At 35.5% G+C, this 27,018-nt stretch overlaps 1 protein-coding gene and 1 pseudogene across 2 annotated transcripts in view; one reads left to right on the top strand and one right to left on the bottom strand.

The window, feature by feature from the left end:
- The window catches only part of SLIT2 (slit guidance ligand 2), a 391,304-nt gene that overhangs the window by 213,609 nt on the left and 150,677 nt on the right, over nucleotides 1-27,018 (bottom strand). The gene's annotated exons all lie outside the window — the stretch shown is intronic.
- Nucleotides 891-1,744, top strand: LOC119529263 (annotated as a pseudogene).

Here is a 27,018-nt window from a genome sequence, read left to right as displayed (position 1 = left end):
TAAGACACTGAGTGGATTATGTGCACCAAGATTCTAGAGAGTCAATACAGATTATTGGATGTGAGCAGGGACCCAAGAGCAAGGCTGCCTAATTGGAATTCCAGCTCACCCCTTATAATCTGTGAGCTTTCTGGCAAGTAATTTAGCTTCTTTGACTTCAATATCCTCTTCTGTACACTGGACAAGTTAAGGGACTTCGTCATGACTTAGTTTAAATGAAATGAAACAATATTCTTAACATATAAGGGTTACCTATGAATATTACAATAAAGAAGGGTATATTATAATGAAGGGTGGATGTAAGCCAAACTCAGTGACTCCATTAGCTGCATGTGAGCATACAAAAATGAGAAAGACAAAAAAGCCCAAACATCAAGCTTTTCGAGCTGAAGTCTCTAACAGGCTTTGGCAGGTCCATGGTACCCTAAAAATGTATATACGAACATTTATGACCACAAGTGAATTTGGGAAGTGGGGGTGGAAGAGAGTCCATACATTTTATCAGATTCTCCAATAGGACTCAGACCAAATTTTAAAAGCCCCAACAACTGACAGTCTAGAATTGGATCCTTTCTTCATAACATTTTGTCTAAGCAAAGAACCTAAATATGAAAAATACCACTTAAATAATTATAAAGCAATGCCATGAGTTACAGCAATATAAGTTTGTTTCTTCCCACGCTTTCCTTGACTCCTTGAGGCATACTGAACCATCATTTTCCCTAGGTCCACTCATCATTTATTCAACAATTATTAATTTAACAATAGTAAAGGCCAGTCAGACCTGGATTTCTCTTTCATAGAAGACAGGAATGGCCTCAGCCCTCCAGGAATTTATAATCTAGTCAGGCTAAAAGGAAGTAAAAGACAAGGGCAGGGGGGACACCAACATGAACAAGTTGAAATCATCGCAGAAGGATAAAGTTCGTCAGTTTACGATCTTCACACAGTCTAGTGAAAAAACAGCAGTAAGCTGTCTGTCTCAAAATGACTGGAATTTAGATGTTGCAACAGACAATTTTTTCCAAATTCCTGAACTTTATATACAAGAGAGTGTAAAAGGATCATTGGACAGAAAGAAATTAGAACAACTATACAATAGATGCAAAGGTCCTCAAGATGAAAACAAGATTGGAATAGATGGTATACAGCAGTTCTGTGATAACCTGGCACTCGATCCAGCCAGCATTAATGTGTTGATCATTGCGTGGAAGTTCAGAGCAGCAACAGTGTGAATTCTCCAAACAGGAGTTCATGGACGGCATGACAGAATTAGGATGTGACAGCATAGAAAAACTAAAGGCCCAGATACCCAAGATGGAACAAGAATTGAAAGAACCAGGATGATTTAAGGATTTTTACCAGTTTACTTTTAATTTTTCCAAGAATCCACGACAAAAAGGATTAGATCTAGAAATGGCCATTGCCTACTGGAATTTAGTGCTTAATGGAACATTTAAATTCTTAGACTTATGGAATAAATTTTTGTTGGAACATCATAAATGATCAATACCGAAAGATACCTGGAATCTTCTTTTAGACTTCAGTACAATGATTGCAGATGACATGTCTAATTATGATGAAGAAGGAGCATGGCCTGTTCCTACTGATGACTTTGTGGAATTTGCACACCCTCAAATTGCTGGGACAAAAAGTACAACAGTGTAGCACTAAAGGAACCTTCTAGAATGTACATAGTCTGTACAATAAATACAATGGAAAATTGCACAGTCAATTTCTGCTGGCTGGACTGAACTGAAGATCAGTCCTCACAATTCAGGCTGAGGGTTGAGACAAAACTTTAAAAAAAAAAAAAAAAAAAGACAAGGGCAATAAATATCCGGAAAAAAAGTTAGGTTAGTTGAGCACAGCAGTGGGGCAACAAACTGAATTCATAGCCTGCAGGAGACAGGGGATCAGTGATAGATTTTGAGAGGACATGATGCTCAGGCTGAGATCCTAACATAAATAGTAGAGAAGGTGGCCGAGAGAACCTCAAGTCCTCCCATAGAATAGAAAACAGAATATGCAAAGTCCTGAGGTTCAAACATAGAACATAATGAAAGACTGAGGACTGAAAATGTAATGCAAGCTCCAGGCATGAGCTTGGAGTTGGGAGTGACATTATCCTGGAGGGAAAATTCTATTGCTATCTATTTCTTTAAAATTGCATTATATTGTAATAACTTGTTTCTATCCAACTTCTTTCTCCTACCATTTGGTTGAACCCTTTGAGCTAGGTGTCAGTCATATGGATATTGTCATATGGATATTGTATCCCCTGCTAATCACTAAGAATTAAAAGGGATTTAATAAATCTTTGTTGAGTGAATAAATTGAAAAGTTGAATACCATCAAGCATAAAACTAATAGTATTTCATATGGAACCTTATAATTTACGTATATTTATCCCATATTAATTTGATGCAGGTGGAGAAAAGGGACAGTTGCTGATCACCGCTGTTCTCTTGGTTTTCCTCTGCTTTGTTTCTGTAGCCCCATGTCAGCATCTGCCTGAAAAGACTTGGCTATCACAAGCACTGTCAATCAAAGTGCTTTGCTTTAATTTTGCTATTGATCATAGTACCAGCCTTTCACAGTGAAACAGATATAACCTTTGATCTTCAGCTCTCCTCAACTATGCTAATTTTGTATTGGATACTCAGGGGCTTCATCTTTGCAAAGACGTTCTAGTTTTCCCCAGCTAATTCCAAGATCAGAGCTCAACTAAAGCCTGAGAATATAGGGCATCTCTGGTTTTGCTAAAATCACTATTCATTTAGCTTTATTCAAACAGAAAAGGTGGCAAGTAGATTTCACATTATATCACTTGGCCTTCTGGAGATACTTTCATGCTCTTGCTAGCTGAGAGTACTGATGTCCTACTAAGATTCCAAAGTCAAATTCCCCACTAATGCCTGCCAAAGAGCAATGCTGAATTAAGGTAGTCGAAGGGATGGTGATGCCAGTCAAAGGGAAGATATCATTTGGCTAACATTAAAGAGAAATTACAAAAGGCAGCCACGTCTAGCATGTTTTTAGTCCTGCTTTGTTCTCTACAACTTTGAAGATGAGTATCTCACCCCAGATTACACTGACTGTTGATTCTATGTACCATATCTAAGTGTAACTGTCCATTGATTTTCTTCCATACTGATGCTTTCCCTAAAAACAAAACTCTAGCCTACAAAGAAATTAAGGGAAGAGCAGGGACTGGGGAATTAAATTCTGGCATTTGGAAGACAGTGAGTGCTTTTAAAAGACTTTCTCATAACAAAACAAATACTCGAGTTCATGTAATATACTGCATTCCTTTGAAACCTTCACGAGGCAGCAATCCTCTATGGACAGAGAGAGCAGCATCCTGGAATATGAGCAGTATACACATAAATCAAATTTACTCCATACAAAATTTTTATTTTAAAAGTGAAAAGAATTGATTCATTTGGGAGAGATGTTTCTAAGGTAATTATCAAAAGACCCTTTTGCAATAAGTTGCTTACAAACTCAGACTTGAATTTTACAGCAGAACAAATATATCTAAAATTTCATGAATCATAAATATACAGCTCAGTGAAGTTTAACAAAATGAACATAACCTTGTAACCACAGTAAAAGACAAAAACAAAAAACAAAAAAAGACAATATTACCAGCAAACTTCTTCCACCCTTCTACCTTCACGGGCCATCTATGGCTCTACTCAGTCAGTTATCTCCCCAAAGGAAAAACACGATTTTTTATTCTTATTTTCATAGATTAGTTTTGCCTATTTTTGAACTTTATTATAAATAAAAATAATATAATAGAAACCATTAAATGAGTACCCTTTGGTGTCTGGAATTTTTTGCTCAACATTATGACTCCAAGTTGATGTGTGCAGGCACAGTTTATTTTTATTACTATAGTTCATTTTTATTGCTATATAGCAATCCGTTGCATGACTATTCTCCAATTTATTTTTTGTGTTACATAGCTGATGGGCATTTATACTGTTTCCATTTGGGGTTTTATAAATAAAGCTGTTATGAAAATTCTGGTATACATTTTTTGATACTTATATGAACATATTTCTGTTGAGTGTGTACCTAAAGTTGAATTGCGGGACCACAGGGATTGCATAAGTTTAGTCTTAGTGGATAATAAAAAACAGTTTTCCAAACTACCAGTTTATACCCACCAAGGTAAATGTTTGAGAGTTCCAGTAGTCCTATGTCCTTGTCAACACTTGGAGTTATCAGATTTTTTGTTTTTGTTTTCTTTAATAGCCATTAAAGAAAATGTAAGAGATGATATGCCACTGTGGTTTAAATTTTTATTTTCCTGATGAATAATGATGTTGGACACACTTTTATGTGTTTATTGGCTATTTTCATATTCTTATTTTCAAGTGCCTGTTCCTGTCTTTCCCTTCTCTCACTTTTGTTTTATTGGATTAGCTGCTTTTTCTTATTGGTTTATAGAAGTATTTTTTTTTTTTTAATCTATAGGCTGTGTATGAATGCTTTACTGGTTACATGTATTACAGATACCTTCTCCCACTCCCATTCACATATTGCTAACTTTGATAAAGAGTTTTTAATTTTAATAAAGTCCAATTTCTCACTCATTTCATTTATGGTGAATGCTTTATGCATCCCATTTAAGAATGTTTTCCTAACCCAAGGTTATCAAAATATTCTATCACATTTTCAAGAAGTTTCATTGCTTGACTGTTCATGTTTCAATCTTAAATCTATCTGAAATTGATTTCCGTGAAAGTCTGAGATGGGGGTAAAGTTCAAATGTTTTCATGTGTAAATCAAATGACCTAGAACCATTTATTGAAGTCTATCATTTCCTCATGGCAGGAAACAAGGGCTGAATCAACCCAGAAGAGACAAACATTAGATTTAATCACATGACCCAAATAAATTCAAGAGGACCAAGAACAGTAGAAGAGAAAATGAAAATAAAATGTGAATATTATTGTTCCTGTCATATTTGGCAAGATATTAATTACTCTTAAATTATATGACAATGTACATTCTGAAGCCCTTTACTACTCACATTTTGGGGAGATGAAAAATACTACCATATTCCTTTATGAAAGAGAACCCAAAACGGGCACTAATTTTTTTTTTTAGAATTAGCCAATGGCAGAAATAATTTACTATACCATTTGGTTTCCAAATACCATCACTTATGAAAGTTTCATTGTGACTACTATGTACCACTAACTATATTAACGCCATAATCCATTTGTGTTGAATTTAATTACAATAGTATCAATGTTTTCCTGTTGATAATCACAGAATAATAAAGAATGGAGGGAAGGAGGGCCAAATAGAGACAAACATAAAGAATGTTATGTGCCAGACACAATGCTTTTGCATTCTCATATACCTTATTACTTAATAAACATGAAAATGACTCCATCGTCATACATTATTGTAGCTAAAAAAGAAGTACATGTATCTTAGCAATACTGATTCTATCTTGCTCATACTTCTTAACCTAATACAAAGCAACCAGCTCCCAAAGTGAAAATTCTGTATTTTCACCTTTTCCCTAGATTTCAGAACATTCTAAAAAAGTTTAGCAAAATAAGAATTGAATTAAAATTTTAATTAAATAATCTCCTTACTTCATCAGTTCCAAATAATCTGTTCCAAATTAAAATAGGATATTTTTAGTGCTCAAAGAGAAATGTATGTCTTATTTCCTTAAGCTCTGATAGCATGGATTTAGAGTATGTAAGATATTAGCAAGTACTTGATAATATATATAAGTACTGTATATATTAAATCCTAATTATCATATGTTAAAATTGCTTATCCAAGTAGATTGATTATACCTTCCGGGGGGGGGCATGTTTGTTTGTTTGTTTTGCTTTTAAATACACGTAGCATCTTGAACAGAACACAGTAGGAACTCAGTGTATGAACAGATATTTTTTTCCCCTCATTTCAGACACCAGCGTTGTGTGTATTAACAAGCTTTTCTGTAGGCATTCATTAAAGTGTTATAAGGCATATTTTTTGAAAAAAATACTTGCAAAATTTTCACAATATTTTGGTCATGGTGGATTTTTTAAATTCTATTTCTAGCCACCCAGACTCATAGAACATTGCAATTTAACTTTCAGATTTTTTAGAAAGTATAAAAATGACTTTGGGGAGAATAAGATTCTACTGTCTAAATATAGATTCTAAGCACTTCAGAATTTTTCCTACATTTGGTTCTAATTTTATAACTATAATGAAATATGCTGTTTTGCTTAAATGTGTAGGACAGACATGGATTTATTCTAGGTTTTCTTGGCAATAGTTCCTCCTGTCCATTAATTAATTCAGTCATTCACTTAAGAACTCTTTATTGAGCACTTGCCATGCACCAGATTTTGTTAAGAATATCAAGAAATATATATAATAACTGCTAATAACCTCTGAGAAATTCCTATGTGCTAGGCCCTCTTCCAAGAACTTCACTTGTGTTACCTCTCATTATCCTTAACTTTATGAGATTCAGAGAATTAAGATGCTTGTCCAGGGTCACAAAGCAAGTGAGGGATAGAACAGGGATATGAATCAAAGCTGTCTCATTATAGAGCCAGAGTCTGTAATCACACCACTATTTTACCTCTACTGTCAGGATGAGCAACTATGGAATTGGTGTTCTAGAAAAATTTGAGGTTTTCATTTAGGAAATATTTAAAATATATCCTAGAAAACTGGATTATCATTTTTAGGAACTGGTTAAAAGATCACTAGAAACCGGTACTAAATTCTAAAATGATAAAAAAGAAAGACGCTATTCATCATCATATTTAGGTCTCACAATCTCTGTCGTTGCCTAAGAGGGCACACACTAATAATGAAGCCAGAATATTGTGTAGGTTTTAAAATTTAAAACCAAATTATTCAGGTCCAGATTTGGAACAAGCAATTCATCTTTATTGGAGCAAAATTAAAACTTCAAATTTAAATGGAGCCCAAAGAACAAATCTTCCAAACTTCCAAACTGTAGCTGATTTTTTGTTCTATTTTGTTTTGTTTTGTTTTTTGTTTTTAAACCCAGTCACATACAACCATTGATTGTTTTCAATGCCTGCACTGGATGCCTAACAATTATAAAGACAGCAAACAAAATTTAACACAGCAAATTAAAATTTCATGGAAGTATTGCACCAGCCATGGCCCCGGATTTTGAGAACACTCTTGTGGATCACATGCTATGCTAACAGTTCTTATTCATCTGTATCAAAACTAAAGTAGACTTTTGCCTAATAAAGCCCTTCCTTCTTTGCTGATTAAGACAGTACCAAATAAATAAATAACTAAATGAATGAATGAATAAATAAAGTTACTTATTCAGTCATGAGCACTGAATGCTCCCAGTAGGTAGTCTTTTCACAATTCAATTTCCCCATTGGGACTAGAAGAGGAAATGAAACAACAAATTGTATCCTGATGAACTAAGCAGAAGCTGCTATTCTCTAGGGGGCCCTGCTAGGTCAATTAGTTCATCATGCTAACAGAATAGCAATCCAGAAACCAATGCCCCAACAACCAAGGTTCAAAGAAGCGAAGTTCAGTGGCCTCTTGTAACACTATCTCCAGTGGAAACTGCTGGAAATTGCTGTGTGTTTTCCCAATGCTATATTTTAATATATGATATGCATAGGAAAGAATCATGATAAATCAAAATAGGAACATTACTGCATTATTACTTTGTAGGTTAGTATACTTAATCTAGATGTGTTTTTCATTAAATGATGCTTGCATTTTCTGTATCAACTTGAACAAAAATGGTATAAAATGGCAAAATTTTAAATTATTTTGGTTCCTTTCCAGTTTTCTAATTGTATCTGTTCACCTGCAAAAGATAAAACACAGCTGCGCTTCATTTTAGCAAGTTAAGGATGTTAAACATGTATATGTCTACATAACCACATATTTTAGACCCACTCATAAGTTTGTGTGGCAATTGTTAAATACATCATTATAATTTAAAATAATTTAAATACACTTCTTAATAAAATTGAGAATTTTATATGAATGACTATATTTGTACTAGTTATCTTAATGTATATATACTGTTTAGGGCTTACAAAGCACTTCTAATTGTATTAACATTTTTAGTATCTTAATATTTTACTCAGTTTTAAAACCAAAAAAGTATCTACCCTCTAAGTCAAAATCCTTTATCATGTTTTAATTCAAAAATTCCCAAATTATTTTTCCACATTTAAATCTTCATTTTAAAGTTTAAAAATATTTCAACATCTTCTCATGTAGGCATTTAATTTTTTAATCACAATTTGGAGAAAATGGGTCAATGTTACAGACTTCATTTTGTTTAAAAGTACAGAGAGTCTAAGGTGAAAAGTGCTTATTGAGGAAGGACTGGCAATGCCTGAGTAAACCTCTGGTCTCTCAGTTCTAGTTCACTAGCTGCCCAGAAATAAATAAACCAGCATGTTTTGAATTATCCTGGGTATTGCTGGTGAATTGTGCAGAGTAGGAAGTATGGAAATATGTGTAAAGGAAATAAAAGCTATACTGGTTGTGAAATCCATATTCTAAAATTAACATCCCATGTACGTAGATACATAGCTTTCCTTTAGTAGAACAATAATGCCAAATTCCTTATATTTCTTTTACTAGAATATATATATATATATATATATATATTCAGTTTGGAAACTTAATACAGATACCTGAAAAGGTACTACAACAATAACACCAACAATAAAAAGCAACAAATAAGCATGCAAGTTTTAAGTGCCAGTTTTTTTAAATAAAAAAATTATCACAGTTTTCATGTCTTTGTTATTTTCACAGGTAATCAAAACAGCTAGTTAAAATAATTCAAGTTTTACATAACATAATTTAACTCTGGTTTTCACTTCTGGCCTCAGCAGTAACTGTTACTCAATCCCCTTGGATACAATGCAACAATTTGACAGTGGTATTGGGGGTGGGGTGGGGTGGTACTAAGATTCAGGAGCCTTTTGAGTCTTTAGTTCAAATTTTGGGTTGGAATTTTGAGTTCCACATATTCCCAGCTTTGCGACTCTGACCATATTATTTAATCACTGACCCATTTTCTTGACTCTTCCTTTTATCTGTTCAGTTCCCTCCAGGACATCTGTCTTTTCAATGCACTTCTGTGCTCAGAATGTCCCCAGCTTTCCAGCCATCCCTCTTTTACTTTGGAATAAAGGAGGGGTACATACTCAAGGATCACTGATCAAATGAGGAAGCAGCAAAACAAAACATTTTAAATAAACTTAAAAATTAAAAATAAATTTGTCTAAGAACCCCCATTAACAGCTTATTGGTAAAATAATAATTTTCAAAAACTAACATTTATTGAGTAATTATGATGCTTTAAGCACTGGGTAAATGCTCTACATATATTACTTGTTCAATCTTCACTACAAACCTAGGAGACAGGTTTCATTAGTGAACCACTTTTCAGATGAAAAATCAAGAAGTTGAGTAACTTGACCAAAGTTCACAGTTGGGAATCAAAAGCAAGAAGGAACTCCATTCATAATCTCTCCATTATACCAGTGGGAAACATGTAGTCTAGAGTAGAGGCTGAAAGATCTTTGGTGTCCCACCCCAAATCTAGATTTTGGAACTGCTCCCTCCAGGATGCCTGCAGAGACATCAAAGAGCTGCCTGTAAGTGAACCTGCCATCCAACTGTTTGAGAAGGTGGGTTGCCAAACAGAGCCGGTCGGAGACAACATGCAGAGAGAAGGCCTTCCTCATTGAGGAGCACACAGCCCAGCCCTACTTCCTACCCAGAAGCATGATGAAAGAAACCATTCACCACACAGGAGTGCAAGCAAATGAAGGGGAATATAAGAAGGCAGGCAATCACAGAGGAAGCAGCCAGACTGGTTCCTGCTTTTGAGGTATAACAATCTGGCTTGCTAGAAAAACTGGGTTCAGCAGATGGTTAGCTCTGATCAACACGATTAACTGCAGCTCTTCCCAAGAACTGGATGGAGAGACAATGTCCCTTCCTACACAATGTTCTTGTGGTGACAGTGGCATGAGGAGATGGGAGAATCATTCACTCTTTAGTAGCAACTTCTACTTCTTCCTTTCTATCAGGCCCTTCTGACTTTAATTCTATCCTTATTCCAATAATGATGGATAATGATGATGATGACAATGATAACAATGATGAAGACCATCCAGCTTGGATTCAGTGGTTATGCAGTGCAACCATATTCCTAATCAACAACCTAAACTCACTTGCCCCTTTGTGCCTCTGTTGCGCATGCCCTAAACCCCCTAACCCTGAATAATCCAAATGCCTGTCTTCTCCATAAATGCATTTTAGCTGCTGAGCACTCATGGAAAAATCTCAAAATCTATTGGCCTACATAAAATTTATGGTCACCTTCGTTAGGCAGGACCTACCAATGCATGGAACGATAAGTTTACCTGACTAGCTCATTTTCTGCTTCTCTGTATCTCCCACTCTAAAATTCTCAACTCTTCTGAAACTTCTGATCTCCAGTCTAGCAGCTTTTCTTACACTCAGCAGAAGCTCCTTCTTCTCCTTCACTGACAAAACATACTCATGAAATGGAAACTCCCTTAATGCCCCACATCTGAATGTGTAAATATACCTGCTTCTGCATGCCTCATTTTCCCTTCTGTCCTGTGTTCTAATTTCCTCTTACCCTCCCAGGAGCCTGGAAATGTCTATCATGCACTTTCTCCTTTATCTCTATTGACTTCTTTCCATCAGCAAGTAAATGTCTTCCACATTAAAACAAAACAAAACAAAACACTCCTTTAATGCCCTTTCCTCTTGCAGCCTAGCCCCATCTTGCTTATTTCTTTCAAAGCCAAATATCTTGCAAGAGTTTCCTACTTTTACCATCTTCATTTCCTCACTCCCTGCTCATGCCAGTATTTATTCTACCACATTATGTTACCTAACAAATTTTCACTACAATTAATGGGACCTCAATATCCATTCCACTAAATTTGGTGTAAAATATTTAGTCTTATTTTACTTGACCAATCAGTAGCATTCCACCCAGAAGGCCCTTTTCTTCCTTTTTCGAAACGTTCTTTCCTAAGATATCTAAGGCCCCATGTCCCCCACCTCCCTTTTTTATCACTTTAGTTTCCTTGGTAAGTTCCTCCTTGTTTAAGTGATCATTAAATGCTGGCATTCTTTCAGCACTAGATGCTCACAGGTGCTCTTCTCTTTTATTCCATATTGTTTCTCCTGCAAATACCAACCCACTTCCATGGCTTCAATCTCCATCTCCATATTTATGACCCTCAGCTTTATACTGGCAGTCCAGAGCTCTCCTCTGCATTCAGAAACCCTATAGGCATCTCAACATTTACTTACTTAAACTCCATAATAGTCCAGGTCTAATTAAAAAAAAAAATGTTTAATGCTAAACTCAAAACTTCTCCAGATCCAAACCTAATAAAAAAAAATCCAAAAATATAAACAAAAAGCCTTAGGGCATATCAAGTCACTCTTCTTAACAGGAAATGAGTTCTATATGATTTGACCCCTCTGTCTGTCTCCAGACTCATGTCATGCCTGTTTATCTCTACAATCAGTACATTCATCATGTAAACTCCCAAACACCATCCTTTCTACCTAGAACATTCCCTGGAACTCTTCTTCTTCACACAGCTAAAACCTTCATCTTCGATCTTAGTTTACTATATGGCACTTCAATAAGGGCAGCTTTTGTGACCCAGTGCTAGGTGAGGTGCCCCTTCATTTAGTCCAATGTCACTGTAACTTTTCTTTTGTAGCACTTATTTGTTTTATATAACTCTAGCCCACCAGAATATAAGCTGCTTCTGGCAATAACTGCATCTGTCTGAAGCATTAAGGCCAAAGTATGCCTAAAATGTATTAGGTTCTCAAGGAGCACTGGTTGACTGAGTCCCTAAAAGGAAGGGCAGGGGAGAGATTAGATTCAAGTAACACATGTTAACTGTTAATATACTATGTGACACCAAGGTTAATAAGCTGTTATCATACAGTAGATGCATGGGTTCAGTTCTTTGGTGAATATATCTAGCCGACTGTTGCTTTCACCTGCCAGGAAAAATGAGAAAGTCTATTTGATAAGTGTGGAAGGTGATATATGAGACATCAGAGATTGATTTTAAGGAAATTTTGCATGTGTTAATATATGATTGTGTACATGTTTCAAATGCCAACATAGGCTGTAATTATTTGTTAAAATGAACAAAATTACTTCACACTGATAAATTTGGTATATTTAACTGTGTCCCATATGTAAACTGCTTCTTCCCTATGACCAGTTTGAGCAAGAATTCACCCAACTTTCAAGGTACCTTTTCAAAAAGATCTCCTAGTCAGACTGGTATGTACAGACAACTGGCATGTAAATGGTAGGGCATAAACTGGATGATGAATGCCTGGCTACTGAGGTGCCTTGATCTTTTAATCAGTTGGTGAGCTTGTTTCTACTAAGACTCGTTTGATTCACCTGGTAACATACGGACCTGATTATTCATTTTTTTTAACATTCATTTTATTAAGACATATTCACATACCACGCAGTCATACAAAACAAATCATACATTCGATTATTCACAGTACCATTACATAGTTGTACATTCAACACCAAAATCAATCCCTGACACCTTTATTACCACACACACAAAAATAACAAGAATAATAATTAAAGTGAAAAAGAGCAATTAAAGTAACTGATTATTCATTTTACACTCTTTCACTGTTTTGCAAACTGGGTTTTTAGAAGGCACATTTGCCGTTCTGTTAAGTACACTGCCCCTTAAATTACTGAGTATTCTTAAACATTTAAAGTGATACTAAAGGAACCAGAAACTCTCTAAGCGTTATAAAATGTTTTGAATTGATACTGACCTTGTATGGGAGAGAATAGAGGCAGGGGGTTTTAAAGAAACAGAAGAAATGCCTTGTAAAAATGTAGTTTTAGAGCAGATTAATGATGATGGGGAAAGTGTTGCTAATTTATTTCCCTGAATGAAATGGGGAGTGTGATGAGCATTTTAATAATTTTTAAGGAGCTGCTCTCCTTAATTAATTAATACTTTTTAATTATTAAAATAAACCAATGTTTCCAATGTTTTCCTATAGGGTTTAAATAGCATTTAATCTAGTCTTAACTTTATCACCAATTTAACTATTTCAATTGATAAAACAATTCAGTCATCTTAACCCATGTTTGATACAAGTATCATGAGAATGGCACTATATAAAAATGAAATACCATTCCTATTTGCATTCATACAATGCCATGCAAATCAACAACAGCTGGATGTAGATGCATACAAATTATGAAACTAGCTATATAGAGCTATATAGCATTTGCTTTGATTACTTTACGTATATAAAGTTAATCAATACTCACAACCACCTGTGAGGTAAGTTTCATTACTAGCCCCATTTTATAGATGTGAAAACTAATGGTCAGAGAGCTTAGTGATTTGCTCAGGGTAACAGCTCATAAATGGCAGAGCCAGGATTCAAGTGTAAGCTGTCTGATTCTAGAACTAATACTATGGTGTGGGCAACTTAATAATATAACCACATTAATATTCTTCCATAATTTGAGCAGAATATTTTTCTTAAACCAAATAGTACAATATTAAAAACTTCTATTAGGTTACTAATTTCTGCCCTTGTATAATCCAGTCCTAGTGAGAAAGATTAAATTTTAACTTTCCCATTAGTGGAATATCTGATACAGGGAACATTTATTTATTTGTTTGTTTGTTTTTCCATGTTAAATATATTATGTATCAGGTCAAGGTTAAACTGACTGGTATTTTTTTTTTTACAAGAATGTTCATATGCCACAAAGAACTTTTGTATTATCCTAGAATTAATCCCTTATGTAATTTGATTCAACAATAATCTTATGTGTTTACCATGAGTAAAATATCCAATTAATTTAAAATATAATTGAACCAATTTATAATACTATTAGGATTTTGCACTGTTCAAAGGATAGATATTATTGATTGAGCTAAAGATAAATATAGTTGAAATACATCCCAGATGTTACAAAAAATATAATTAAATACATCTGGACCCAGGATTTCCAGAAGTTATAATTGATAACTGACACAGGAATCCACAGAGAAGCAGAAAGAGCCTAGATAATAAAACACAGCCTGAAAGTACAGCAATTGTAGCCATCAAGTTATTCTATCTCCCCAATTTGCCCATCAGAGCCATTTTTAAATAGAGACATCTCTCTTCTTTGCAGACCCTCCCCTCTGGAGGCACCTGTACCACCTGTCGTCTACTTTATGCTACATAACTCTCAAACCCACTTAGGTCTGTTCTGCTGATAATGTTCTTCTGGAATTATCAAAAGCCAGCACTGCCACACTGAATGCCAAGATCCTTTCTCTCACTTGAACACTTCTCAGAAAACAAAAAGCTTGATTTTTCTTGCAACATGTGCCTCCTCAGTTGTTCTCTCTGTATTTCCTAGATCTTCAACTAGCTCCTCTTTGCTCTCATGCTCCATTACACCTCCTCGGGACTTCACCCACTTTCATCCTACAACTCTCTGATCTCTCTTTTCACCAAAGAGCTTTCCTTCTTATGCCCTATGATCCCATGCCTGAGTACCTCAAGGGCGTGTCTCCATGCATATCTCACAGACGCCTCAAGTTTAATATATCACAAATCAAGCTCATCCTCTTCCTCACTGGGTCTGCTCTTTTTCCACTGGCCCATCTGAATGAATGGTCCCACCATCCATACAGTTATACCAGCCAGAAACTTGGGTGTCATCTTTAACTTTTCCTCCTCCTTAATTTCCAAATACAATTTCTTCTAGATAACACTTCAAATAACTTGTCCAATTTTGACAACCACAAGTGATTAAAAAATACAAAAACAAAAACAAACCTGGAAGTATTCAGAAGTAAGCCCCAGTAGCAAAAGACTGAAAACTATGTCATGTAAGAAAGAGGTGAAGACACTTGGAATATTCATCTTGAAGAAGATTAAGAGAAGTCTTGATAACAACCTTACAAAATTGTGGAGAAAAAAACAAGCTGTATTCAGTATGACCCCACGAGAGCAAAGCAACATTCACAGGAAGAAACTATAGAGAAGCAGAGTTCAGCTTCTTATAAAAGAACCAACTACATAGTAGACAAAGCACTACCTTCGAGATGCAGTGAACCACTACATCATTCATTTGATGCAGCACTTGTAAATGTTTTTCAATATATATTATCCTATTTAATTACCACCAGAACTCTGATTATAGGTAATAAGATGGATATTGTTATCCTCACTTTATCAATGGGAAATGAAGACAGTAAGCATTAAATTATTTGAGCGATTTGACTAAAGTTAGTCAGGTAGGTCCCTGAATAGTTCTTATTACACAGGGGTCCCTTAATCATTAGAATCTCTACACTTGTGGTCTCCCACCAGCATACAAGTGTCCAGAAAGTGAGTCGAATGAATTAATTAAATAAAACTGATCAATTAATGCATACATCAAGCCAGATTTAATTTCTGGCCTTTTGAGTCTTGACAAAGAGTGAGGTAAAATTAAGTGACTCATATTATGGAAAACAAAACCTATATAAAGAGTTTTGAAGAGAGAGAGAACCGGGTTTTTTTTGGTAGAATATATGGTACTAAAATTTGCCTTAAAGGAAACGTAGACTCCAGAGAGGAGGAAAAAGGGAAATCTGTTAATGAGGAGCATACCTAGAGGGCCCTGAACTGGCCTTTTTCTGGGCCTGCCTCTTCCCTGGGTTGAAAGAAAAAAGAATTAGGTTTCAGAAGAGAAAGCTCCTTCACTTATCTGTACAACTTCTCCAAATTATTAACCACCTGGTGATAACAATATCCAGGCACAGGTTTGTTATGAGGATTATATGATATGATGACATGTATGTGAAAAAGAACAAACTGTAAAACGCTTCATACATGTTTATAACTAGGTGAGGGGATCATGAACAGGGAAGCAGAGTTATCATTCTCATAAGAATGGGGGCACGATCTGAGCTTTAGCAAGCAATTTTATCAGTATGTCTTTGCTTTCATTCATTCTTTCATTCATTCTTCAAATTAAATGTCAATAACTGAAAAGTGCTAGGGATATTATCTTGCACGTAATTATCTTGCCTAAATGGTGTTTGGTAAATGCATACATATAAACATATGTACACAAAAAGAGGCATCCATTAAATGATCAGTACATTCCAAGTCAGAAATCTAAAGACAGAACAAAGTCATTAACCACTTTGTAATCCAGTTTTTATTACCATATGCATCTTTATGCCAAAATATTTCAAAGGTGTGCACACGGATAAAAGAATATAGGAAGAAAATGTAGCTGAGGGGTACTTAAAATATTTATTATAGACAGCTTTCTTGTGATACATCCTTCTAACATTATTTTACTTTTGTTAATTTCATACTCTAATGTTTAACATTAAAAGATCAAAACAATCCTTCTCTATGGTGTCAAGAAATTTCCAGCATCATGTAATATATTGCTTGAAAAATTGTCAGTTTTTGTTGTCGTTGTTAGCTTTATTTTCAAACTTTCTATAATGGGATTTCATTGAAGGTATAAGAGCACGTCTTAACTATTATGAGACTCATATTTGCATGTAAGATTCATAATTTACTATACAATTCATATTTTCTATATGAGACCAATTGAGTAGTTAAAATTTTTAAAATTGAATGGCCTGAGCTAAAAGGAAGCATGCAGTTATTTACAAAGTTAATGTAAGTATTTTTGTTTGCAATCCTGCCAGTAATGCTGTGACTACTTAAATTGATCTAGCAAGGGAATAAAATAATGGCTCACCCCCATGCTGTTGCTACAATACTCTTCCTAATAGGTGAATTGGATCAAATCACTTACTCTGAAAAAATCTCTTAAAGGTCCTTAATGCCTATGGGATAAACTCCAAATTCTTTTTGTTCCAGACCTTTGATCAGGGCCTATGCATCTTTAACTTCAGAGACTCTGCCTCCTATGGGTACCTGACAAAATGGCCATCTGAAGTACCTTAACTTGCCCAGACACAGGATTTCCCCATCCTTAGCAACTCTAGGTTGTTCGATCCATTCTTCAAGTCTCAACTCAGGAATCACTGAATTTTTGCTAGTGTTTACCTAGCAAAAGAACCACTCAAATGTTTAATATTTACAGGGTATAGGGATTTGTAATGATGTCATTTAAAATGGCAACATGTGGATCATCATAAACTTCAGGTAAGTAGATTTCCATTTTTTTTTAATCTGGTGGGTATGCAAATAAAAAGCAACATTTCTACCTGAGAGTCTCTGAGCCATCATGACCGGCTGTGCACTGTCAAGATATATAAAGAAAAATAAATTACTCTGCCCAAGATTGCTGCCATCAGCTACTACAATATTAGATCTCGGTGCTTTACTTACAGAAATCCCTACTGATAAATGATGGAAGTGCATAATGAGTATACAAATGCCTCTTCAAGAATAGATCTTGAAAGCTGTTTTTATAAAAATGCTTTCTGGCTGAATTATCTGAATGCACAGTGTGCTGACAGTCAGAAGGGACAATAACACAGATGGGCTTTGTTGGCTTCTAATGGATTCAATCCTGAGTAGCATAAAAAAAGTGGGAGCTTAAGTATTTCAGGAAGGTTTGGATCTCCTATTCTATAGTTTGAAGAATAGCAGAATATGTGTACAGTAGCTTTCTATTTATAAGAGAACATAGTGCTTAAAAATTCCCATTTGAATAGACAAGATTAGTAGGTTGCTTGGAGAGGTGTAATGCTACAGAACACACCCATGGGGGTCAAAACCTTATTATTTGAAATAGTAATCCAACATAGATTCTAAACAGAAATTTTATACCATTTCAAATTACTTGTAAAGGGAAATTTTTAATAAAACTGCATACACATTTCTTAAGGAAGGACTGAGAGACAAATATTTTTGAAATAATAAAATGCCATCTTAAAACAGGGCTTATTCTGTGAAAACATTTAAAGCTTTATTTTCTTCAGTAGTTATATATTTTCAAACTTCCTTTTTCATGTTTTTACATTGAAAACCCTTTATAGCTGCCTGACTTTAATCTAAGGACAATGAACATCACCCAAAGTATTCACATGATAACAGTTTCACACTTCCTGCTGCAGTCACCAGGAATGTTTTTAATTGTGCGGTTGAGGCTGATGGTAATGTAACTGAGAAAAAGTTATCATAATTACAATAAAATACTAATACCACAACTATGTTTTATTAAGTCATGCTGTTCAAAGACAACATGCATAGAGAGCCAAGCACAATAGGATATGATTGAGCATCTCTATTGTCTCAATAAAGAGTGCTGTCCTCAGTCATCATAATCACTAATACAGCAAACATTCATGCATGTGGCTCACAAGGCAAAACAGGGAACCCCACTGTAGCTCGACAGGCAATGAACTGCCACTAATGATCATAAGCTTTCAAAGTTTAAAAAATGACAACGGCTTCATTCTCTTATGTACGAGACACTTGTAGAGAGAAAGTATGAAAGCAGGAGCAATATGATGAAAGCAGGCAAGCCTGAACTGTGGTGTCTGGGAAGCTCAAAACTCACGTGGCTTAGTCATTTATTTTATATTCCTAGGGGCCCATCCACATGTTGCCAGTTACCTGCAGGGGAGTCAAGTGGGCCCCCAAACAAGCCAGTGTGTCATTTCTAAATCAAATGAAGGGTAAGAATATAATAAAAAGTCAAATAACCAAGTTGTTAAAGATTTTCAAAATTCAAAAACAAAAATAATCTATCAAAAGACACTTGCTAACTGAAGGTGAGGATGACGCTAGACAGAAGAAACCCATAGTAACACATCTGGTCAATGTTTCTTTCGGCCCCACACAAGGGTCAAGGTTCTGAGGAGAACAGGAGGGAACTAGAAGCAAAACAATCGCATCCACCTTCTATTTGCTCCATAGACTCTAAAATGTAAGAAATCAGAAGAAATTCAGACAGTATCAGCAAGAAAAAAAATACATTCATAAGTGTCTCTTTTAAGTATTAGATATAAATGCATCTCATGCTGACAAATGACATTACTATCAATTTTACTTGATGAGGACAGGCATACTACTCCCCATTTAATTGATTACTTTTAGTTTTTTATCCCTTATAACCTACATTCCTACTTCTGATTCAACACTCTGTATCTTGCCCCATGGGTCAGCATACCTTTTACCTGTTTTGAACATGTTTTCCTAAGAAGAATAAACTGATTTCCAAAACAAATAAAGAAAAGAAAAGTACATAGATGTTAAGCTCAGAAACGGCTCCAAACAACATAAGCAACTTGACTCTCAGACTTTGAAATCCAATGGAATTTGCCCTGCACATTTTAGGAATTGTTTTGGTCCCCTGAACCCTGTTTTCCTTGCAATTTCTCCCTATGGCAATGAGAACGCTTATCCTATGACTGTCCCTCCTTTGTATACTGGCAGCAGATAACTTACTCTGAGTTTCACAGGTCCACAGCCAGAAGAGAATTTTGCCTTAAGACTGACCATGACTGTAACTGATTTTGATAAGATCTTTGTACTTACCTATTGTTACAGAAATGATTTAAGTTTTTGTGATATTGTGATGGGATGAATGTATTTTGCATATGGAAAGAACATGTCTTTTTGTGGTCCAGGGGGTGGAATGTGCTAGTTTGGATATATTACATCCCCCAAAAAAGCCGTGTTCTTTAATGCAATCTTGTGGGGGCAGATGTATTAGTATTGATTAGGTTGGAACCTTTTGACTGACTGTGTCCACGGAGATGTGACTCACCCAACTCAGGTGATAACTCTGAATTATTTCCATAGAGGTGTGGCCCTATCCATTCAGCATGGGTCTTGATTAGTTTTACGGAGTCCTTTAAAAAGAGCCACACAGGCCCAGATGCTTGCTGACAATGATGCTTAGAGGTACTTGGAGATATGGACAGAGGATATTTAGCTATGAGATGAAGCCCAGAGTTTACCCAGGGATATGCTAAGACAGGACCCCCAGGCACTTAGAGAGAAATGTCCTGGGAGAAAGAACCAAGAATGCACAGGAGTGAGAGAGGAGCTGGAACACAACACGGAATCAACAGATGCCAGCCACATGCCTTCCCAGCTAACAGGTTTTCTGGACGCCATTGGCCATCCTTCAGTGAAGGTACCACCTGTTGAAGCCTTACTTTGGACATTTTCATGGCCTTTGGACACAACTCTGTAACCAAATAAAACCCCCTTTTTAAAGCCAATCCATTTCTGGTATTTTGTGTAACGGCAGCATTAGCAAACCGAAACAGCAAGTTTAGGAATTTTCAAAATTTTTAATTCAGAAAGATAACCAGGTCACCAACCATTTTCCCAAATATTTTATCATCAGTACTACATAGTTGACAAATCAAAAATCATGTTAAAACATGTTTTTATTCATGTTTATAGTATTCAGATTTTCAACAACATGGTTTCAATAAATGAAGGGTCATAAAAATTCCAGCTTTGGGCTAATGCAACCAGCCACAAAAGCAATTTATCTGCTGAACAATGCAGACAGCTTCCAAAAAGAATGCACATTTTTAAATGTGACCTTTTGCACTGATAATTAAACACTTGGTGCAAAGAAATCATTGGTAGGACCCTGGGTGGCCTGTTCATCTGTATTTCCCTTCAGGTTAAATTGCTATCACATACACTTTGCCTATTTTTTCAAAAGTCATATTACACATCAAGAATAGCATGATGCTTCTGAGAAGGGTGCACTAGTGGCTGATGCACTTTGAAAAACTCCCAGGTTATCACCAACAAGAGAAACATGGAGAAACACACACCTGATTTTGCAACAAGTTCTGTAGTTTAACTTACACAGAAAAACATAAATGCATCACTGACTTTGTTTTCACAAAAGGCTTTTTGGCCAAGTGAACCAAACAATTATTTGTGATAAAAGCAACTTGTCTGGATACTTCCTGAGGCACTGTGTATTTTCCACTCTTAAATGGATTATTTACAGGGGCTGTAAAATTATAATTTTGGAAATAAAATTATATAAGATTATGAATTCAAGGAATATGGCTTTTTTCCCAATTAAAATGAAACTTTACTTGAACACAATTGAACATTGCAGCATATAATTAAATAATGAATTTTGGCTATTTACAATGAAATAGAAATAAAGGCAATTTTTAAGGTATTTTAAGAATAGTATAATTAACAGTATATTAAACAAATATATATGACCTTTTTTCCAAATGTTCAACAATTCTGGTTTTGAAAACTATTTCTTCAGAGTTAAGTTTTAATTATATTTCCTTTTAATATCTATACTCTAAAATATTTTAAAATGTCCAATTAAAACAGCACCACTTGTAGGCAAAGAGTAGAATAAAAATCTAAACTAGCACATTTCTTCAATGCAGGCATAGGCCTGTAGTGCCACAGAAACTCTATGATGTATTTTTCAAAAGACTTTGCAACTCAACCTACTAGGTGGTGGTTTTAGGAACTCAATCCATAGCCTGGAACCCCTCTGTCAGAAGACATCAAAGGCTATACAACTTGCATCCTAATACTATCTCCGTACCATTTTTCCTATAGTCTACCATAATGTATTGAAAATTCTGTGATATTATTTGCCTCACCCATGTTAGTAATTTATATTTTAAATGCTTATTGGTGAAGACAAGATCAAAAATGGAAATTATTTAATGCATTGCAGTTTTCCCCTTCAAATATTACTCATCTAGAATATTTTACATTTCCATCAAAGACAGCTGACTTTGTATTTAATTATAATAGTGAGGTTACATTTTAGAATAATGTATTCTGATCAACAAAAATTGTCTGGTATAAATGCGATCTAATTTTCTGGCAGAGAAATATATTGAGGTTAGATGCTTACATTTTTTTCCTAATAGGAAATATGACCAAAGACATTTGGACACCTCTGGAGATTTTTCAATTCTAACTTCTTACATTTATCTAACTATATAAGGCTACCTTTTGTTCATGAAGGCAAAAATGTAACTCTGGGTAATTGAAGCAGGGAGGGGATTTATTGGAAGACTGGAGAACCAAGCTCATAAAGCAGGTAAGCACCAAGAAAAGATATTCAACTTTTGCTAGAATTAGACATGATCACTGTTTGGTGAGGAAGTCTCCATGGCTGAACACCGGTAACTGAATAAAGCTGCCGGCATCACTGGCTCAGCTGCCACTGGGTAGAATGAACTCTTACCTGTACCTCCTTTTCTCAACATCTGTTCCAAATTAAATATACAAGCTAGAAGCTAGAAAGAGCTAATTGACTGCAAATACATATAACCGGTGTTCACTCCTAGTTGCTAGAGCTTAAAAAAAAGGTGGGGGGTGGGGGGGTGGGGATCTGGACCTTTCCACTTCTGTATGGAAACTGTAGCAGCTAGGGTAGGCTAGATCACGCTTCAGCAACAAAACAACCCCCAAATCTCAGTGGCTTAAAACAACAAAACTTTATTTTTCACTCATTACATGCTGCATTGTATGGCACCTGGGGCCTCTGCCCCACGTTGTGTTCATTCTAACGGAACACCCTGTCTACTTAGTAGTCACAGCAGAGGGAAAGAGAGGTCTAGAGTGGCACCCCTCAAAGTGGGGTCTGTGGATGACTGTGGGCCCTTGTCAACCTTCAGAGTATCTGCAAAGTCAAGACTATTTTCATAGCAATTTTAAGATTTATTTGCCTGGGTTTTTTTTTTGTTGTTTGTTTCATTTCAATGATGATACAGTAACTCATTTTCAATAGTAATAATTACAATAATATATTGATAAAGATAATGCCCCATAATAATTATATTAATGGTGATAATAATATCCCTTATGGAAATTTAAAGTTATAAATTACACTCACAGAAACGATCTCAATTGATTCTCATATGCTGGAAAGATAATTATTAATAGACACCCCACCCCACACTCACATAAATTTAACAGATAAGGAATCTGAGAATAAATATTTGAAGTGCTGGCTGTATTTTTTTAAAACTTTCACTTTGTTCATGTCTGCACAATATTTTTCAGCCTGGTTTTTCTGCCAATCACCTAAACATATCTTAAAATGAAGTCTAGAAGGCATTGCCCTTCAATGGGTTATTTGTTTTCTCGTTCTTTAGTTTTCCAAGTTCTTAATATATTCTGGATACAAGTCCTTTATCAAATATAAGATTTGCAAATAGTTTCTCCTATTCTGTGGCTTTTCTTTTCATTCTCTTAATAGTGTCATTAAAAGAGAAGAAGTTTTATAGTTAATAAAGTCCAATGTATCAATTTGGTCTTTCATGGATTGTGTTTTTGGTGTCTTATCTAAGAAATCTTTGTACTCAGTCTTTCACCAATAAGCATGATGTCCTCTGTGGGTTTTTCATACATGCCTGACATCGTATCATGGGAAGTCCTCTTCTTAGCTTATTGAAAGTTTTCATCAGGAAAGGATGTTGGGTTTTGTCAATGCTTTTTCTTGTATATGTGGAGATTTTTTTTTTTTTTTTAGTTTATTAATGTGGTAAATTACATAGATTATTTTTGGCTTCTTAAAACAACACAGATTTATTATTTATTATTATATATTATTTATTTATTATTATATGCTGCACTGTGGTTCTGTAGGTCAGAAGTCCGGTGGACTTTGAGTCTCTCAAGACCAAAATCAAGATGGCATCAGATTTCCATTTCCCTTCTAGAGGTACCAGGGGAGAATCCTCTCCAAGGTTCACTCAGATTCTTGGCTGAATTCTTGGCTGAATGTAGTCTAAAGCTGAAGCATTCATTTGCTTGCTGGCTGTCAGCGGAAGGCTGCCTTTGCCTTTTGCACTCTCATTCCCTCACTAGTACACAGTAGTGTTCTCCAGAGGCTACGTGATGCTGTAATATTACAACAGATGGAATGCAAAAGCTAACATAAAACTCTAGCTGTTTATTTTCAACCAGAAATTTAAAAAGTATAATAAAGAGAATTACACAAATGTAAAATAATATTACTCTTTTTTACTATTTTTTTCCTTTTGGAGAATATGGTTTTTAAAATAAAAGTATGTAATTTACATTCATATGTAATGGGTTTATTTTGCTATTTTTAAATGACAACCAAAATTTTGAAATTTGTTTTAAGTCCTAAAAGAGTGAATACCCATACATACAGCCCATATAAATTAACCAGCTTTAGAATTCTCAATAATTTTTTAAGGGTGTAAAGGGGTTCTGAGACCCCATCCAAAAAAAATGTGAGGACTATTCTAATGGGTGTCAGCCCAGCAATGAGATGATCGGCCTGGAAGCTCCTATCACTGCAGCTCACATCTCACTGGCCAGTGGTCATGGCCCTACCCTACCAGGAGGCGGCTGGAAAGTTGTAACTTGGAAGAAAACAACCCTTTATCAAAGAACCAGGCTTATCATAAATGATGTTTATGTCTCAGATGAAGACATAAACATGAGGCAAATACAGAACACAGCCTCTGACAAGATAGTTAACTCCTATTCTTGTCAGTTTTCATGTCTCCTTTTAATTATCTGCTTTTAATCTGCCCTATGTGGGAAAAATGGATAATTTAGTCTAATAGAATTATATTCAAAAGACGAGCCAACAAGCTCTGAATAAATCCTGAATTATCCTCCCATGAATCAAGTTTATGAGCTCTCATAGACTTTATGGCATATATCTGGGGAGGAGAGAAAGTACTTTTTTTTTGGCTAATTTCTGTTTTCTTCCTGGATTCTGGCTATGTTATAAATAGCTGAGATTAAGTGACAGGTAGTTTCTAGATAAATTTACTTTACTGAGTTTGGGAAGATGAACTTCAACAGAAAAATCACAAAAAAACACACACACAAAAAGAGATACAGGGTAATAAACAAAAATCACAGAAGGAAATAAGGAAACTGTATGGTTTTGTTTCTGCCAAGACAGAAGGTGTGTTCATTTTTTTTTTCTTTTTTGCTTTTGCTCTACAAAGAAGGATCATTATTTCAGCAGCACAGTGTAACGACAAACGAGCATCATAGAAGCTGTAAACAGGGACCCTGAATATTAACTGAGAAGATACTAAGTATCTGGCGCATACTGTTGGGTCTCCAAACGTGCTTTTCACTTAATAATTCTGAAGACCCTGATGTGTAATTGCAAATACTATCTTTATTTTGCAGATGAAGAACAGAGGCATAGCAAGTTTAGGCCAGGTATGAATGCAGAGCTTGTACAGTTAATTGTTCACTACGCTCTATTGCTTTTCCTTTAATGTATGCCAGGTTCTGACCTTGACCAAGTTATACAACTTCTGTGGATGTCACTGATTTATTTATCCCTCCATCAACCTATTCAATAATTTCTTTATGAATTTATTCAAATATTTACTGAGTGTCTACTAACAGCCACTCACTTTACAAAGAGCTGAAAAGATTTGGCTGTAAAAGACAAAGTTGAAAATACCTGTTATGAGGATCAGATGAGATAATATACTAAAGAGGTTTTATATTCCAAGAAATGCCTGTGATCCCACAGGAACTTCTAATAAAAACCAGTATGGATATGTTGCTGTGCCGGTTTGGATGTATTATGCCCCCAAAATACCATGTTCTTTAGTGCAATTTTGTGGGGGTAGATGTATTAGTGTGGATTAGGTTGGAATCTTTGGATTAGGTTGTTTCCATGGAGAAGTGACCCACCCAACTGTGGGTAATACATTTAATTAGATTATTTCCATGGTAGTATAGCCCAGCCCATTCAGCACGGGTCTTAATTAAATCACTGGAGCCCTTATAAGAGCAAAGACAGAAGGAGCTCAGAGCTGCAATTTAGAGAGACATTTTGGAGAAAGCCATTTTGAAAAGCAACCTAGGAGCAAGCAGATGCCAGCCATGTGCCTTCCCAGGTTTTCTGGACACCAATGGCCTTTCTCCAGTGAAGGTATACTTATGTTTATACCTTGATTTGGACACTTTTATGGCTATAAAACTGTAAATTTATGACTAAATAAATCCTCTCTATAAAAGCCAATCCATTTCTGGCATTTTGTATAACGACAGCTTTAGCAAACCGGAACAGTTGCCAAGATTTGTGCCATATGATTTTGTCACAACTGTCTGGACCAGGTACTGGTACCTGACCCCGAAACAATTCTTCACTTGGGAAAAGGTGATTTGATGCAAGAACTCACCCCAGTGGGGGTTCTCCAACTTGGAGAGTGGCCCACCCAGTCAATCAGATCAGGGAGTCAGAATCTGAATCCTCAGAAAGTGAGAACAGATTCTCCAAAAGTGGTAGCAGCAAAACAGACAGGCTAGTAAAGAGATAGGTTTTGCAGCTTCTTGTGTATTCTGAACAGCCTTCCAATTTTCATGATGCTTAATTTGCACTCACGAACGTGTTTTGTTTTCTTGCTCCTATGACCAGAACATGACTCAGTCCTTTGAACCTTACAGGTAATATAGTAACATATTTTCACCTGCTTTCACAACTGTGAAGCAATATATGAAGTCTGTTACTACCATCATAGCTACGAATAATTGCTGCTGCTTTGCTTGATTTCATTCAATAGGAGAAGATTTATACTTTTGGCTAGGATTCACTGGTCTCTTTAAGTGGCTATATTCCAGGATCATGTTTCCACAGTCGCTCGTAAAATAACATTAACTATTTTGTTTGCTTTAATTCATTTATCAGCCCACAACTATGAACTAATTACTGAAAAATATTTGTTTAGCTATTCATCTCTCAGCAGAATTGTTAAGGTTCATCTGAAAATAGATTATTTTATCTTATTTTCTGCCACTTTACTGAAGTATAATTTGTGTGCAATAAAAGTAACTAATTTTAAGTACACAATTCAAAGAATTTTGACAAATGTATGCAGTTGTGTAACCATGACAAATGCAAACAGAACTTCCATCATACCAAAAAGATTCCCCATGCCCATTTACACTCAATTTCTACCCTCACCA

Source organism: Choloepus didactylus, chromosome 3 (assembly GCF_015220235.1).
Source record: "Choloepus didactylus isolate mChoDid1 chromosome 3, mChoDid1.pri, whole genome shotgun sequence".
NCBI lineage: Eukaryota > Metazoa > Chordata > Mammalia > Pilosa > Megalonychidae > Choloepus > Choloepus didactylus.
The sequence above is the reverse complement of the archived record's forward strand: the minus strand, read 5'-3'. Positions and strand labels throughout refer to the sequence as shown.